Raw genomic sequence first — 16,973 nt, 5'->3', positions numbered from 1 at the left:
GATTGAATGATTTTGACGTTTGTGGTTCAACGTATATTGTAATTCATAATTGAAATATATCATAAAGACATATAATAGAACAATATCATACTGACGGGATCTTTTAAAGTACAGAGTCACGTTATAAGAACAAAAGAAATACAAAAAGTCGCAAATACAAAACAAACCACAAAAAAATGAAAGCCAATACAAACACATTGACGAGATGTATAAGTACCGAGCCACGTAAAACAGATATCACATGAAACCATTCAACAGTAAAAGTAATATTAATAATAGAACAAAGACAAATGAAAGAACTATAAAACACGTTGTTAAGATGATAAACAACATCAGTACGAAGAATCTATACATCAAGACCATCGTGTATTATTTGAGAAGTTGATACGGAATATTTATCAAATGACAGCTACAGAATCATCTTTCTACAAGTATTTATTTTTGTTATTTGCATGGTGCATTTCCGGAAATCGCAATAATTAATTTCGCATTCTTCTTCTTTTGTTGTACAAAAGCATTTATAAATAAACAGACAAAGTTTGAATGGAATGTAGTTATTTAATACTTCCTGACTGTTGTTGATATTGAGTTTCAGTGAAAGATCACGGAGAAGAAAGTTCGTTTGTATGTTTTATACTAAGCCACGGAGCCAAATATAATCAAATCTTAGCATCCGATGGCATATGTATTCGGCTGGAGACCTTAATAGAACTTGCCGATGTTGATGGTCTACAGGGGAAACCGAAAATATTTGTCGTGCAGGTATTTAAATAGTAGTTCATATTCAAACTGTATGGTTTGATACATTTTTAACTTTGTGAATATATGCAAATATATCATTTTTATTAAGATATCCATGAAATCCTTTTATTTTATGAGAAATTTCTTTATTTATTCTAACAAGTCTTTATTCATATGAGACAGAATTGATTTATATCTCAGCAAAAACGTGAATATATATTACATTAAACATTAGTTGCACACTCTGATGATATATTCTCACTATCAAATCCGCTATATGTGTATGTTAACTGCACCTATCATATCGAATTTAGAATAAGGACTGCATTTATTGTCAATTTGCGCAACACATATTTGTTTATTTTTTCATCAAACAATGACTTATATTCATTTCATTTCGTGTTCTCCTTTTTGAATAGAAAAAAATCAATAGCAGAAATTCCTCACGCAATTAAAACTACGCGAAATGTTTTGCTTCCTACGAAATTCGTGAACCAAAATAAGTAGCACATCAATGATTTTGTGATAAATTGTTTGTTTGTGAAACATTTCCTTGAACACATTGCCAAGTTTTATTTAGTGAAAAGTGTTGATTACCTTTTATTCACGACTGAGAATTGAAAATTAAATTTAGTCATTAGATATTAACAGAGAGAATTCAATGCACGTTCTTTTGAGAACATTTTCACGCTATAAAACTACTTTTAAGTCACTGATATTCAGATCAGGTAGTTATGACTCGTAAGTGACCACCTATGGACCCGCTCAACCTATAGTTTGCCTTTGATGATTGACACTACCTGTAATGATAAGAAATCACGATTTTAGTACATACCAAATGATTTAAACGTTAATCATTTCAGCTTTTGAATTTCAAACTTACCTTAGACAATGAAGAATGAATCAACTTTATATTCAATTTAGCAGGCCATGCATGCGTTATGTGTATTTTAAAATGAAACGCTAAAACATGTATTAAGGTTTGTGTTTTTAAAGTCCGTCAGTATATATGTTCATCTAAAATTCACAAACCATTTAAATTATCCTAAAGAAATTTACGTAAAAAGACATTCTGAATAAATAATCTACTAGTACCTGTTAACCTCTTGTTTAAGGACTGCTGCAAGAGAACATAGGCAAGAAATCTAGTATATATTAAAATCTGACTTGGTCCTTAGATTGTTTTAAATGCTGCAACCTCGACTAAAATAAATATTGCTCGTTTAATTGTCACAAACACAAATTACCGAATATTTACTTTGTCCCTTTTACAAAAATATCAACATTTCAAAAAACTTGAACCAGACACATTTTCGTAAAAAAATGGTTGGATATATAGCAGTTTGACAAACACTTATTTTGATCATTGACATGATTGAGAATCTTCATATTTCATTGACAATAGAACGTGATTAAAACGTGATATTATACAGTTATCTCCCTGTAGTGGTATGTACCACCTTAATGACTAAAACAAGTTATTTTAGACAAGTCATCTACCTATTTTAACTACAAAACCAATCATGAACAATATTAATTTCGATGATTAAAGATCTGTTATAACAATTTACATTTGGTCTAGCCAACTCTGAACTAAGATGATATGGAATTCGTCCTTTGTTTTATATGTTGTGTTTTGTTACTCATGTAAATATTGTCTGTTTATTGGTATTTTTCTTTTTTTGCCATGGCGTTGTCAGTTTATTTTCGAGTTTTTAAATATGTTGTTGTCCCTGCAGATAAAGCCCCAAACAACATCGCTTTTGTGTGTAAAACTCATTACATTAACTGCTTGATAAACGAATTAGGTACTGACAACTCACTTGGAAACTCTCACGACACTTACCAAAGAGGAAATCCTGGATAAGCATAGGTCTGTTCTATGTTCCTTTGGAATTTAAAAAAAAAGATGAAGAACTGGATCTTCCTCACTGTATTGGATATCTAAATTACATAAGTGTCCTTACAAACAACGGTATATTGCTGAGTCTTCCAAGAGCTCCATGAAACCTCTGGTATCTTTCGTCCCTCTTTTATATATTTAACATGTAAAAAGAAATGAATGCCTGATTTATGAACAAAAACAACAAACGAAAAATAATAATGATACATAGTAGCAAATGGCACCCACTCACACATAAAGGGATATTTAGATATAAGAAGTATCTTGGAATTTAAATCATTTTTCAATCAAAATGTACATTTTTTAATACTATATATAAGACGGAAAATATTTTTTTTTATTATAATTTGTAATTGCATGTAGGAAAAAAAGCAACGGTTTAACGATACTACATAATACATAATATACGACTTGAAAACAACATAATAGTAATTTAATTTTGAAAACCATTGACATTTTACCGACCTTATCCTACTTCTAAAAAAATGTTTCAACTGTTGTCCAATTTAAAATTTTGTCCCGAAACGATAAAATAACTCTTATGTCACGACTTTTTTGGGCCATAATATCCGTTTCGATATTTCAGTTAACGAGATGTTCTAAGCAAGTTTGGCATGAAATTGAAAAGGCAAACATTTTAAACCAAGGAAAATTTCTATGATGTGTTACTGCATTTCTTAAAATTAGAAAACACGTTATACTATTAAAGCATTTTAAAGGTTGTAACTGTTGAATTGATGAAATAATTGGCTTATTCTGATGCATGGCTTTCATGTAAATCTGTTTTATTTAACACATTTTTATACATCGTTTAATGTTCTGCAGACATGCCGCGGTAGCCAGAAAGACAGAGGAGAGACTATATGTGAATCCGATAACGCATGTGAAATAAATAAAGACAAATCAGGTTTATCAGTCCAATTGGAAGACAATGTGTCACTGATTACTACAAGACCAGACTTCTTGATAGTGTTTCCAACATCACCAAGTAAGTGATTCAGACATGTGTACTGTATATGTGCATCGGTTATATTCTCGAGTACGCATTAACTGTCTATTTATCATATTTTCATTTTATAGTTGATATTATTCTATAAATGATATGTTCAATAATCAATATTTCTATTGATTGTACTGTAAAAATTGGATTTATCTCTTTTTTTGATAATTGCCTTACAACCATCTTTATGCTCCTTATAAGGATGTTTGATAATTTGCATCGGGCAACGTATATATTACCTTCACTGGATTAAAAAGCATAAAAAAGAAATTAATCAATGAAACGTTATTGATATATTTTTTACGAGATTGAATGAGACTTCGAAATCAAACCATAAGAAACGTACAATTTAAATATTATACTATTGACAAAATCAGTCGTCTTCCAAAATAAAAGTTATCCGATGATCATATCATTTATGAATTATAATGATATAAGTAAGATATAAACAGTGTATTTCCGAATTTTTAAACTGTTATTCTTAATGGTCTGAACTTAACAAGCAATGAAAATGATTCGAATTTCGATAATGTATACAAACCAATTTTACATTCTTTTTCTGTTACTCAAAAAAATGTACTGATCTGATTCCTAGCTGTTATGCAAAAGAGAAATTAAGACCAAACAAATTGAATATAAACAAGAATTAAGATAATATACCATTCCCTTTTTAATGAAATATACATTTTTGACTAAAATATATAAACCAACAAGTATGAATTATGTTGTAAATATTTTCAGACTATGTATCCTGGTGTTATGGTCATTGTGGTTCATGGTTTATAGACCTGTTCACCGCCAGTATCACCAAATACAGGGACGAAAGCACATTGACAGAACTATTACAACGACTTACATTCTCTGTTAATTGTTTGCCAATCGGATATAACAATACATGGTATCTTCAGGTTCCGTGCTACACTTCAACACTGCAAAAACCCCTTCTTCTATCCAAAAGCGGTAATTTTATTTTCTATTGCTAGTTATTCTGAAAAAAAATCACAAAAAAAACGGAAAGTCCCTTATCAAATGGCAAAATCAAAAGCTCAAACACATCAACAGAATAGACAACAACTGTCATATTCCTGACTTAGAACAGAACATTGTCTTATAATGACTATATATTCAAAATCGCAAACGTGTATCTGCACTCTTAGTTTTCATTGAATATTAGACATTTTTTTTTATTAAATAGATATAGATTTTCTAATTATACAGAACATTGCTAAAAAAGTATTAGGAGGTCATCGTTGTGATGTTGTCGTTGAATGGAAATATTATGAGTAAATTGTGATTGGGCTGTTTTATTGGTCTAAATCGTATTTGCTACAATCAATTTAAAAACGCTGGTTGCATAGATAATGTTGCTTTGAAATATGCGGTTGCTATGGAAGAAGCATTACGCTGATGCTCATTCAACATTAAAATTGAATAGAGAAGATGCACGTGATCAAAATACAGAGAGCCGTGGTGTAGTGGTTCGGGCACCGGACTACTAACACAAAGGTTCCTGGTTCGATTCCCGTTCTGGGATAAAAATTTCAGGGACTGAATTTTCAATTCTCCCTTGACACCATTTGCGAGTATGGTCTTGCGAAAACGATGAAAGTCCGTCGGGAGGGGACGATTAATAACTGACCCATGTTAAGAGAGAACCATATCTCTTGCACGTTAAAGACACCCTTGTAGATTTCGAAAAAGAGCAGGCTAATGCCACTACACGTCAGCACTCGCACCCGAAAAGTTGAAAGGAACTAATATTAGTTGCAAAACTTGTTTCCCAATCCACTATAAATAAATATGTTTAAACTAAAATACAGTGTTTACATGTATAAAAAGATGTGGTATGAGTGCCGACGAGACAATTATCCATCCATATACATTTATGTATAATTAACTTCTTTATATGCTATCAGTATATTACTATTTTATTTCACTTCAGTATGGGTTATATTAAGCTTTATCGGTCGTTTCACTGTATGTATCAAACTATTTATCTATTATTGAAAAAATGTAAATCAACTTTTCTACACAATATGAAGCATTGATTAAGTCGTTCGCATCGCTCACTCGACAAATTGCAACTCACAACTGATATTTCACACTCGATATTCCAAAATAAAATCACATCGTTCCAAACATTACCAGTACACTTGGTACAATCAAAAACCTGATAATAAATTGTTGAAATAAGGCCTTCGGAAATAGTGGAATTAATTACTTTTGGAGTGTCAAGAACTCGTTTGAAGTACTTGATAAATTGCCTGCTTAAATTTGTGATTTTGAATCTGTTCAAAGTTTTGATTTTTCTACCCTGTATACCACATGGCCTCACATTCTCATTGAGAAAAATATCACACGCCAAATTAAATGGGCATTTAAAAAGTCAGAATTTGAATATATATGTTCAAACTCTTTTAGGTCATTTTTTAGTAGCAGTAAACAAAAAAACTATGTCAATTGGACATGCTTTGATACTATTTATGCCCTTGAATTTTTACTAGATAATATTTTTGTTCGCTTTGGAGATTCCGTATATCGTCAGGTTATTGGAATTACAATGGGGACTAACTGTGCACCACTTGTTGCGGACATGTTTTTGTATTTTGTATGAGTTACAATTTATGAACAAAATCAGCAAAGACCCATCGAAACAACATCTGATAAACAAATTTAATAATACTTTTCTATAATTGGATGATATTTTGGCCCTAAATAATGACGATTTCAGTATGTATACTTAAGAAATTAATCCTGTTGAACTTATTTTAAATAAAGCTAATACTAACAATGACCACTGCCCTTTCCTCGATCTTGATATCTATATCACCAACGGAAAGCTTAATACTAAATTTATGATAAAAGAGATGATTTTTCATTTCCTATCGTTAATTATCAATTTTTAGATTGCATATTTTGGCGTTAATATTGATTCACTTATAGGGTATTTGCATCGGAACTAAAAACATTTATTCAAAAACCAGTTGTTGGCATGACACGGGTTATGTTCTTCTCATATATGTTATGATGGTATGATAGTAAAGCCCTAACGGGAAAGATTGTGCCTGATATTTATATGATGAAATCATAATCTTTCAATAAGTTTAATTTTAATTGAAGTTTGGAGCTGGCATGTCAGTTAACTGCTAGTAGTCTGTTGATAATTTATGTATTATTGTCATTTTGTTTATTTTCTTTGGTTACACCTTTTGATATCAGATTTGGACTTCTCTTGAACTGAATTTTAAATGTGCGTATTGTTATGCGTTTACTTTTCTACAGGTACAGGTACAGGGGGAGATCTCATAAACATGTTTAACCCCGCCGCATTTTTGCGCCTGTCCCAAGTCAGGAACCTCTGGCCTTTGTTAGTCTTGTATTTTTTTTATTTGAGTTTCTTGTGTACAATTTGGAAATTAGTATGGCATTCATTATCACTGAACTAGTATATATTTGTGTAGGGGCCAGCTGAAGGACGCCTCCGGGTGCGGGAATTTCTCGTTACATTAAAGACCTGTTGGTGACCTTCTGCTGTTGTTTTTTCTATGGTCGGGTTGTTGTCTCTTTGACACATTTCCCATTTCCATTCTCAATTTAATTGTACATTTGTGACCGTGTTGTTATTTTTTTATTTGGTTTTGTTCACCTACGAATCAAGCAACCTCTATGTTTTGCAAATCATAATTATAGTGAGTAAAATAAGTTAAACTGTATATTTAAGGTTTACCAAGCAATAATGATGTGAAGTTTCAAATACAATACACCGAAGAAGATTGCTATAGAACACGAGTTCAAGCTCTGCTTCAACATGCAGCTGATATACAGGTCCCAATCTTTGACTCAGGAGATGCTAAACCAAACAGCATTGGGTAGGTACTGGATAGATATTTTTCTGATGTACTCTTTTTTTGTTTTTTCCTCTATTATTGTTTAATAAGAACACCTTGAAAAAAACATCATTTTGTTCTTATAATATGTATAAAGTCCATGCATTTGAAGGAAGAGTGCATTTTCCTTCAGAATCAAAGGAAAGAGTCTATAAAGACAAATCAGTGATATAAATCCTAAATGTGGAGGCAACCTGTGTGTTTATGATATATCTTTCAATTGTCAGTGAGTTTTGTGTTTGCAGCAAGCAGGTATTGAAATAGTGATTATGCTTCTGTTTTGAACATTTATTGTGTGATTGTTTAATCATCGGCATAGGTTTAGAGGGAGGGTTGAGATCACACTAAATATGTTTAACCCTTCCGAATTTTTGCGCCTTTTACCCGAATTATGAGCCTCTAGCCTTTGTTAATCTTGTATGTTTTGTTTTGTAATTGTAAGTCATTTATATTAATGTATATGTTCAGGATTTTAGTTCGACATCCATTTTCACTGAACTAATACACATTATTGTTTAGGATCAACTAAAGTCCGTCTCCTATTGCGGGATTACATGTATCTCATTGTGTTGTAGACGAATTGGTGGCCTTTGGTTACGTTTTAACACTTTGGTCGGTGTGTTGTCTCTTTTGCACATTCCCCTTTCCCTTCTCTTTTTTTTGGTTACATACATGGGAGCTGCAATAAAAAGAAGACAACAACTATCACCCCTAGTTTTTGGTGGGGTTCGTGCTGCTTATTCTATGTTGTGTCATTGATTTTGTCTGTTTGTTTTTTTATTTTTAGCCATGGCGTTGTCAGTTTATTTTCTATTTATGAGTTTGACTGTCCCTCTGGTATCTTTTGTCCCTCTTTTACTAAAGAGGGGAAGATTAAATGTTGAAACATATAGACAGTTATTAGATACATAACTCGCAAAATACCAAAGTGATTTTTAAACTCAAAAGTGTTGGTTTAAATTTTTCGAATTAACAAAAACAGAAAATTTGAAAATTGTGTATTTCATTTTGTTTTACAAATCATTGTATTAATATATTAAATGTTTTCAGTGTATATATATTCACCAGTGGGAATATGTTATTTGAATGAGTTAAGACATTTCAATTTATATTCTGTAGTGTGTCTTTCTATTTTGTGATGTTACACTATTGTGTCTGATAAGGATAAAAACTGATACACATTAAAACGTTTTAACCCGCTTCACCTGTCCTAAGTCAAATATCTGATGTTCAGTAGTTGTCGTTTGTTGATCGTTTGATTTATACGTGTTTCTCGTTTCTCGTATTTAGCTCACCTGGCCCGAAGAGCCAAGTGAGCTTTTCCCATCACTTTGCGTCCGTCGTCCGTCGTCCGTCGTCGTCCGTCGTCCGTCGTCGTTAACTTTTACAAAAATCTTCTCCTCTGAAACTACTGTGCCAAATTAAACCAAACTTGGCCACAATCATTATTGGGGTATCTAGTTTCAAAAATGTGTTCGGTGGCCCGGCCAACAAACCAAGATGGCCGCCATGGCTAAAAATAGCACATAGGGGTAAAATGCTGGGTAAAATTGTTTATCAGTTCAAGATCTATCTGCCTTGAAATTGTCAGATGAATCGGACAATCCGTTGTTGGGTTGCTGCCCCTAAAATGATAATTTTAAGGAAATTTTACTGTTTTTGGTTATTATCTTGAATATTATTATAGATAGAGATAAACTGTAAACAGCAATAATGTTCAGCAAAGTAAGATTTACAAATAAGTCAAATGATCGAAATGGTCAATTGATTCGTTTAGGAATTATTGCCCTTTATAGTCAATTTTTAACCATTTTTCGTAAATCTTAGTTATCTTTTACAAAAATCTTCTTCTCTGAAACTACTGGGCCGAATTTATCCAAACTTGGCCACAATCATCATTGGGGTATCTAGTTTAAAAAATGTGTGGCGTGACCCTGCCAACGAACCAAGATGGCCGCCACGGCTATAAATAGAACATATGGGTAAAATGTAGATTTTGGCTTATAACTCAAAAACAAAAGCATTTAGAGCAAATCTGACATGTAGTAAAATTGTTCATAAGGTCAAGATCTATCTGCCCTGACATTTTCAGATGAATCGGAAAACCCGTTGTTGGGTTGCTGCCCCTGAATCGGTAATTTTAAGGAAATTTTGCTGTTTTTGGTTATTATCTTGAATATTATTATAGATAGAGTCAACTGTAAACAGTAATAATGTTCAGCAAAGTAAGATTTACAAATAAGTCAACATGACTGAAATGGTCAATTGACCCCCTAAGGAGTTATTGTCCTTTATAGTCAATTTTTAACAATTTTCATAAAATTTGTAAATTTTTATTAACATTTTACACCGAAACTACTGGGCCAAGTACATTATAGATAGAGATAATTGTAAGCAGCAAGACTGTTTAGTAAAGTAAGATGTACAAACACATCAACATCACCAAAACACAACTTTGTCACGAATCCATCTGCTTCCTTTGTTTAATATTCACATAGACCAAGGTGAGCGACACAGGCTTTTTAAAGCCTCTAGTTTAGTAGATTAGACCGTTAGTTTTCTCCTTTGTATTGTTTTACATGAGTAATGTGTTGGGCCCTTTAAAGCTTGCTGTTCGGTGTGAACCAAGGCTCCGTGTTGAAGAACGTATTTTTACCTTTTGAATTTTTGAAATACTAAGGCTTTTCTACCTCAGAAATAGATTACCATAGCTGCATTTGGCAAAATGTTTAGGCATTTTGGTCCTCAATGATCTTTAACTTCGAATTGTATTTGGCTTTTTAAACTTTTGACACTGATGAGTCTTTTGTAGACGAAACGAGCATCTGGCGTAAATAAAAAACATTAAATCTGGTATCTATGATGAGTCTATTTACCTATGATGGTTTACTTTTACAAGTTGCGACTCAATTTGATTTGTTTTACTACTTCAATTGTTGGTTATCTTGTACTAGTAGTAGTGATTATGTTTTGTTTTTGTTGCCATGCTTATATTAACAATGGATCAGACCACTGGTGTTCTTCGTTGAAATACTACAAATTTGAACAGCAGCCTATTTCGATCACTCTTAGGTATGCATTGTCCTTATTTTTTTTAAAGCAATTGATGAAATTTGTTTTGTAATAATTTGTAGACAATATTAGTTTTTGACCTTATTATGTTGTTGGTTTTTTTTGCTACGATGTTGTCAGTTTTTTATTCGACTTCTGAAATTAAAGTTGGTATCTTTTTTGCTTTTTTCGTTTTATATTTAAAGCTTTATAAGATTTTTTATGGTGTGCATGGGAGTAAATACAAATCTAACCTTCCGTTTAATGTTGTTCAACCCTTCAACAATGAGCTTTTTAACGCACTTTTCTAACGACATCAGTGTTTTTTTGGAAACGATCGCTTTGCTAAGCCTTATAAAATAATATTCTGATAATTAAACACGTATGCATCTTAGAGCACTTTTTGGGAGTGCATATAAAAAATCCGGACCATTTCGTCCAGTAGTTACCGCTTGTTAATGCTAAAAGAGGGGCGAAAGATACCAGAGGGACAGTCAAACTCGCAATTCGAAAAAAAACTGACAACGCCATGGCTAAGAATGAAAAAGACAAACAGAAAAACAAAAGAACACATGACACAACAAGAAAAAAGAATTAGCAACACGAACCTCACAAAAAAAAAACAGGGGTGTTACGGAAGGATAAGCAGATACTGCTCAACATGTTGCACCCGTTGCGTTGCTCATGTTATAACAAAACTGGTAAATAGTCTTATTCGTTAGGTCATGTTCAAAAAAGTAAAAGGAAAATATCCGATATCATTTTTGAAACGGTTATTCCGGATCCATAACGGTCAATCAACTCGTGATGGCGTCCGTAAAATTTACGAAGGGATGATTTCAACTTATCAATTTGGAACTCTTGGTTTAATAGCTTCCTTGTGAGTAGCAACCCTCTATCTAGAAAATCGTGGTAGGAAATGCAAGCACGGGAATATCGTACCAATTGGGATATATATTCCCCGTATGCAGGTGCTGCTGGAATGTTGCTACTTAGAAATGGAAAGATCCGATTGGAAAGCTGAAATCATCTCTTTTGTCTTTTGTCGTAAAGTTTTGTTGTCAAGCGACCCTCATTTTCAATATCTAGATGTACGTCAAGATATGAGGCCGACTTATCAGTTTCTGTTGTATCCTTTTTTTCTAGTTCGATGGGATATATGCGTTCAACAAAATCAACAAATTTTGATTTTTTTAGTGAAAGAACATCATCTATATAGCGGAAAGTAGAGTTAAATGATATTGCTTATTTCTTATCTTTCTTCCTAAAAAGTTCCTGTATAAAGTCAGCCTCATAATAATAAAGAAACAATTCGGCAAGAAGAGGGGCACAATTGGTATCCCATTGGAATGCCGACAGTCTGTTGAAAAACAGGTCCTCCGAACGTAACAAATTTGTTGTCAATCAAGAAATCAAGCATCTTGATAATGTCAGTTTCTGATAATTTTTTGTATGAATCAGAGTGATTCTTTACAAAGACGGATTTATCCCTCCTTAAGACATGATACTTGTATCTACGTTGGTCATTGATTTTTTATGAAACAAGGCATACCAACTCTTTCAATTTGTATTTTCGTTTGGAATGTGGAATATTTGTGTTAAGTGCAGAACAGATAAATGTTTTAATACTATTTCAAGATGAAAGAGAGTTAGATTTTATGTACTCTAAAAGATCTTTGGGAATTTTGAAGTATCCACATCTGATTCACGCCACCTCTAAAATAGGCAATATCACAATATTTTTGAAGCCCGTATTTGATTGCTGAGAAAATAGATGTTAAGAATTTAGAAAGAGGTTTCGTGGAGCACTTTGAAGACTCAGCAATATACCGTTGTTTTTAAGGCCACTTCTGTAGTTTAGATATCCAATACAATGATTGAAGATTCAGTTCTTCATCTTTGGTTGAAATTCAATGGAAACATAGAACACACCTATGAATATTCAGGATTTCCTCTTTGGTAAGTGTCGTGAGGGTATAGGTTGAGTTTCGAAGTGAGTTGCCAATACCTAGTTCGCTTATCAAGCAGTTAATAAGATGAGTTTTACACACACACACGATGTTCTTTAAGGCTTTAACTGCGGGGATAACAACATATTTGTCATGGAGGTAGGATAAGTGTTTTGCAACATTTGGGTCTCGAAAGATTGACGTAGCATGGGCATTGATAGACCCATTCAGTTTCTTAATTCTGATTTGTATCAATGACCTCACTGCCTTCATCCATTCGGAAAAAGTGTATACGTCTTCCTTCTCGCGCTTAGCCCACTGCCTGGCATGATCCTCGACTGAATACATCAAAATTGTGAAGTTGTATTTCCAATTGATGGATTCAGGCTCACGTTATTTCGAACCTTTCGATAACACATCTCGTAGAGATCCGACAATTATAGCTGTAAGTTTGTATTGGTTTGAATGAGGGTTTGTAACAGTGGTTTTCAAACATAAATTGAACAGAGAATGAAGTTTTGAAAAGGGTAATGAATAAAGTTTCGTGCGAATGTGATGAATACCTAACGACTAACCTTTCCCTCTTTTCACATTAACCAGGCTGTCAGTGTTGAATTGTTTGATATTTGTCATCTACATGATCTAAAGGCCTTAAAATATCTTCACTACAACAGTTTTGTACTCACCAAATCCGATACCATAACCCAGTTTACTTCTTCGTGTGTGCTCTCGGAATCAACGTTTCTTACAGAATCCAAAGTACATGCGTAACATAAAGTCTAATTTGAAAGTACAAAATAATTTGATTTAGGATAAAAACATTTGAAACCGAGAAGAAAAACAAGCTTAATGTAGGTAAAACTTTTGTAAAATAGCAGGATACCACATTGACACCGTGTGCAAAATCTTTGACATTGGTTATCGATTGAAATCCGTCATAATACCCTATCACAGAATCTATAACGAGATTATTAATGAATCACGATAGAAATTGATCATTAGTACTATTTGATATAAAGCATATGTCCATGTAACAAATATGTAAATGTTACATTTTAGTTTACGAAAACTTTTAAAGACAAATATACTGTAGACTTCATGTAATGAAATGAAAATGTGCACCAACAATTAATGTGGAATCAGAAATGTTTAATGTCTCTACTTTCGACGCTAGTGTTTAATGTGCGTAACAATATATATGGATTTAATATTAATAAATTTATTTTATAGATTTTCCGACTATTGTTATCTCATTGACGAAAACCCTGGATGCTACGATACACGTCGAAATAGGATGTGCATTGTAATCAACGCTAATACAGAAAAAACAGCTTTCAGTAATGGAAAAACAGATTCAGAAATGATTAAAAACACAATGAATGACCTGGATTTTTCTGTTAAGATCTTTCAAAAAGAAAAGAACGAAACTCATACCATCTTAATAAACAAATTAAAAAAAGGTAAATTACCGAATGAATATGCCTTTAAAAGAGTAGTTCAGTGTTCATTTTTTTGTTTTTCTTTTATCTTTAACAACCGTCCTAACTGGGCCCAACCTGCACTCTTACCTGAAATTGTAGTGTTACATCACAACATAAATTTTAAAGAAACACTATAAGATGTCAATTAAAATTACTTCTTAAAACCTTTTTGTAAAAAGCAATAGAAATTTTACATTTGTTGTCATTATTTGTTACCAAAGGGAAAATTGTTTTACTTTTTAAACTCTCTAAGTCTTTTTCTGCGAAAACAACATGTTGGCAAAACAAAAGTTGTGTTGCTTCTACTCCTTTATGGACCATAATCCTTTTTCCAAATTTTCTCACTTTAAAACAAGACACATTTATTTAATCCAGAATCAAAAATATCACACTATCGTTTAGATCAAGGTAAATTAGGATGAATTTTCACTTTTAATCACATTAATAACATCATTAAATGTGTATTTTCTCTTTATGTAGATGAATCTGTTAAAAACAGAAACGTATCCTGTTTGTTCTGCTTCATTTTGTCTGGCACAAACAGTTTCAAAGATGAACGAAAAGAACTGAATGAAATTGTCGGTATTTTCAAAAATGAAAAGAAGCTGTTAAACAGACCTAAAGTATTTGTTCTTCAGGTAAAATTTCATATATACTAATTCATTTTAAATATATATATGATTTGTTTCCGGTTATTTCGATCTTTCCTCCATTATGATTGTGAAGTTATAGATAAAAACAATTGTTCTAGATCTTATTAATATAAGAAAAATGTGAGGCAGGAAAAAACAAAGTAACAAAAATACCGAACTTCAAAAGACATTCAAAATGGAAAAGCATCTATAAAATGACAAAATCAAAATATAAAGCATCGAATGAATAGAAATCCACTGTCATATTCCAGACTTAGTACAGGCATGTCCTTATGCCGAAATTGTGTGGGTTGAACCCGGGTTTAAAGTAGTTTGACCTCTCACTTGAACGACAGTCGCGTATAATTATTTGATATTGACAACAATGTCTCAAGAATGTGTGAGCATAAAAATCAAACATAATAGGTAAAAGCATGAATAAAAAATGTGTTACAGCAGTAAAATTTTTAATATGATCTTAAACACTATATATAAAAGAAATAACTGTTTCAACAAAGATATCCACGATGGCATGAAGACAAAGATTGAACATATTAGGCAAAAGCAATAGACCGGAAACAAAACGTGCCATAGCACAAATGCATGAATACCGATCCATGTCATAAGAATACCATCAAAAATTGATAAGCAAACAAGATTAAAAAATATACCAGGACAAAAAGTAATGCAGTTTATTTGTAACGATGTTTGAAAAATAAGTTTTGACAATGTAACATGGCAAAAAACACAAAACAAACACACAAAAAGCTTATGCATATCAAATGTGACAGATATTTATTGTTTTTTTCAAGATTTTTCTTTTGTTTTATAACCGTCATTCTATATAATTATGTGATTCATGCAGAATGATATAAAAAGACAGAATATTTAAATCGAAGTTTAATTATTTTAGGCCTACAAGTCCACGGGTACCAACATTCGGTTAATGAACGATATATTACGCGGAGGTGGTTACAGTGATTATGACAAATATCATTTAAGATATTCGATAGAAGCAGACGTACTTGTACTTCAACCCAGCTCAGAAGGTAAAAGAATATTCAAAAAGCAAATTGTGTTACTTTTATTCTCAAATTGTAATGGTTTGTGAAATATCGACGTAATGGTGTTGAATTTTACTTCGTTCGTCTGTTTTCTTTTAAGAGGTCAGTTGACCTTATGTTCGCCAGCCTCTACCGCCAAAAAAATGACGGCTAAGGAATAACCAATAGAGCTTCAGTATTTGTCAACATTAACAATCAATCGATCTAGATTGTAAAATATGATAGTTTAACCAATTACTTTTCGACATTTGAATAACTTATAGTTGCAAATATAAACATTTAAGCTTCATTTATATGCAATAGCGCGATCATATGTGTATATCATATATAACTACTGATTGTATATAACAGATATTCTTATATGATGATCTATTATCATCAACCAGTATTTCTACAGCATACCTACCTTTAGCATAAACGCATTCAGAAACAAAATTGGTTTATTCCGTTACGCCTTTTTAAACACATTCTTTCTATTTGTTACAAAAAAAACCTTGTAAAAAAATATGGTAAAATAATAAGTTGATGGAGACTTCATTATTATTTTTTTGTTGTTGGATATAAGTGCAAATTGTCTGATGCATGTGAAAGGAACAACATCGTCAGCTAAGACTGAGTAAAACAATGATTTTCACTGCAACTTATCTATTTTCTAACCATAGTAACACTAATATTTTGTGCAATGTTAATTTCATCATGGAGCACTTTGTTTCTCAATCATGGGTTCATTAAGTGATAAAAATAAAATTGAAATTTGGGTTAAAATTTAAATAGCTATCAATGCATTAAATCTAAGTTGCAGTAAACATGGTATAAAACAATATAAGGTCAATATCATAAAAATATAAAGTTCTTTTCGTGTTTGAGTTTATGAATATCAGTATGCAAGCGGTTGTGAATCTGCATAAAAAAAATTGTATATGTTTATTTAGGGATAATTAGATTAAAATAACCTGAAATGTTACAGCGCATAATCAAGCCTTCTTTGTTCAAGAAAATGGGTTCAACTGTAAAAAAAAAAAAAAAAAAGAAAAAAAAAAAACGTTATTTTAATCTCAGATGACATACCTGTGAAAATAGTATTATCTTGAATATTTGCTTTTCTGTTTTTTTAAAGTAATGGTGTAATTATTCTTGAAATTACTTCTCGTGTGTTTCAAGTTAAATGCGCTAGGTTTTGATTAAATGAGACACATGCTGCCTTTGTTTGGCTTTCATTTCTATCCACGTAAATGTTGTGTTCACAAATATTTTAAAGGGCGGGA

The 16,973-nt window shown here is 32.1% G+C and overlaps 1 long non-coding RNA gene across 1 annotated transcript; it reads left to right on the top strand.

The window, feature by feature from the left end:
• Nucleotides 1-3,483: 3,483 nt before the first annotated feature.
• LOC139499124 (uncharacterized) lies at nucleotides 3,484-7,507 on the top strand. The gene is made up of 3 exons (XR_011658110.1): nucleotides 3,484-3,632; nucleotides 4,386-4,604; nucleotides 7,366-7,507. It is a non-coding gene; the product is annotated as an uncharacterized lncRNA (long non-coding RNA).
• Nucleotides 7,508-16,973: the final 9,466 nt, after the last annotated feature.

Source organism: Mytilus edulis, chromosome 12 (assembly GCF_963676685.1).
Source record: "Mytilus edulis chromosome 12, xbMytEdul2.2, whole genome shotgun sequence".
In the NCBI taxonomy this organism is placed as follows: Eukaryota; Metazoa; Mollusca; class Bivalvia; order Mytilida; family Mytilidae; genus Mytilus; species Mytilus edulis.
Note: the sequence above shows the minus strand (reverse complement) of the source record. Positions and strands in the feature narration are given on the sequence as shown.